Raw genomic sequence first — 2,641 nt, forward strand, 5'->3', positions numbered from 1 at the left:
TCAGTACTACATGGAAGCTCCTGTCAGGCATCATATCGGCTAAGATGAACAGGCACATGGGTCAATAAATGAGCGGGACACAGAAAGGAATTGGCAAGAATACCAGAGGCGCAAAACACCAGCTACTGGTAGACAGAACAATCAGCCGAGACTGCAAGACCAGACTGACCAACCTGTGCACTGCCTGGATTGATTACAAGAAGGCCTATGACTCAATGCCCCACAGCTGGATACTGGAATGCCTAGAATTGTACAAGATCAATGGGACCCTAAGAGCCTTCATCAGGAACTCAATGGGGATGCGGCGTACAACACTAGAGGCCAACTCCAAGCCCATAGCACAAGTCACCATCAAGTGCGGGATCTACCAAGGAGATGCTCTGTCCCCAAGGCTGTTCTGCATAGGCCTGAACCCCCTCAGTGAGATCATTAACAAGACTGGCTACGGATACCGACTACGGAACGGAGCAGTTGTCAGCCACCTCCTGTACATGGATGACATCAAGCTGTATGCCAAGAGTGAACGAGACATCGATTCACTGATCCACACTACCAGGCTATACAGCAATGACATTGGAATGTCGTTCGGACTGGAGAAGTGTAGTCGGATGGTATCAAAGAGAGGGAAGGTAGTCAGAACTGAGGGGATTGAACTACCAGAAGGCAACATTGCAGACATAGAGGACAGTTACAAGTACCTGGGGATCCCGCAGGCGAATGGGAACCATGAAGAGGCCGCTAGAAAGGCTGCAACCACCAAGTACCTGCAGAGGGTCAGGCAAGTCCTGAGGAGTCAGCTGAATGGTAAGAACAAGATCCGGGCCATCAACACGTACGCCCTGCCCGTGATCAGGTACCCTGCTGGGGTAATAGGCTGGCCAAAGGAGGAGATAGAAGCCACTGACATAAAGACAAGAAAGCTCCTTACCATGCATGGAGGGTTTCACCCCAAGTCCAGCACCCTGAGGCTGTACGCTAAGCGGAAGGAGGGGGGCCGGGGACTGGTGAGTGTCAGCACCACAGTCCAGGATAAGACAGGGAACATCCAAGAATACATTGGGAAGATGGCCCCAACTGACCGAGTGCTCAGTGAATACCTCAGGCAGCAGAAACCCAAGAAAGAGGAGGGAGACGAGGAACCATCATGGAAGGACAGGCCCCTGCACGGTATGTACCACCGGCAGATAGAGGAGGTGGCTGATATCCAGAAATCCTACCAGTGGCTGGACAAAGCTGGACTGAAAGACAGCACAGAGGCACTAATCATGGCAGCACAAGAACAAGCTCTGAGTACAAGATCCATAGAGGCTGGGGTCTATCACACCAGGCAAGACCCCAGGTGCAGGCTGTGTAAAGATGCCCCAGAGACAATCCAGCACATAACAGCAGGGTGCAAGATGCTAGCAGGCAAGGCATACATGGAACGCCATAATCAAGTGGCCGGCATAGTGTACAGGAACATCTGTGCCGAGTATAACCTGGAAGTCCCGAGGTCAAAATGGGAGATGCCCCCAAGGGTGGTGGAGAATGACCGAGCTAAGATCCTGTGGGACTTCCAGATACAGACGGACAAAATGGTGGTGGCTAACCAACCGGACATAGTGGTGGTAGACAAACAGAAGAAGACGGCCGTAGTGATCGATGTAGCGGTTCCGAATGACAGCAATATCAGGAAGAAGGAACACGAGAAGCTGGAGAAATACCAAGGGCTCAGAGAAGAGCTCGAGAGGATGTGGAGGGTGAAGGTAATGGTGGTCCCCGTGGTAATCGGAGCACTAGGTGCGGTGACTCCCAAGCTAGGCGAGTGGCTCCAGCAGATCCCGGGAATAACATCGGAGATCTCTGTCCAGAAGAGCGCAGTCCTGGGAACAGCTAAGATACTGCGCAGGACCCTCAAGCTCCCAGGCCTCTGGTAGAGGACCCGAGCTTGAAGGATAAACCGCCCGCAGGGGCGTGCTGGGTGTTTTTTAGATATAGATATATATAAATATATATATAGATAGATAGATAGATAGATAGATAGATAGATAGATAGATAGATAGATATTTATACATGTGTGTGTGTGTGTAGAGAAAGAGAGGAGCTGGTTGCAGCTACCCAGCCGCTGCGTCCCGGCACCTGTGGGGACGTGGCGGTCACATATGCTCGGCCTGTGTTTAAGCCTAAACTGCGTGGCAACCCTCTGCCATGCAGTTTAGGCATAAACAGTATTTTTACACCCAAAGTGTTATTAGCTTAAAACTTGGCATATCTTGGCACGATGTACAGTGTGTCTTTAAAAAGATCATTTGCAATGGCATAATTTATTTAGCATGACAATCCCAAACACACTGCCAGTGTAGAAAAAGCATCCAGAAAATGGAACGCAATCATTCATGTGCTCCCCTGCACAGAGCCCTGACCACAACATCACTGAAGAAGAGCATTGGAACCTCCTGTAAGAAGCCTGCAGAACAATTCATGAAGACTGCTCAAAGAAACAAGAAAGCTTCCCTTCTGCAAACCCACATTTGCTCCTGTATCTGAGATAAGCTGTGAAGTCTGAGTACTTTTTTAAACCTTTCTAATTACTTAACTGATGTGATTATTGTTGCAGTCGCTTGATCAGGTCCGAAAGAGTGGAAGGTAAAACTGGGCAAA

The sequence above is a fragment of the Maylandia zebra genome, linkage group LG5 (genome assembly GCF_041146795.1).
Source record: "Maylandia zebra isolate NMK-2024a linkage group LG5, Mzebra_GT3a, whole genome shotgun sequence".
In the NCBI taxonomy this organism is placed as follows: domain Eukaryota; kingdom Metazoa; phylum Chordata; class Actinopteri; order Cichliformes; family Cichlidae; genus Maylandia; species Maylandia zebra.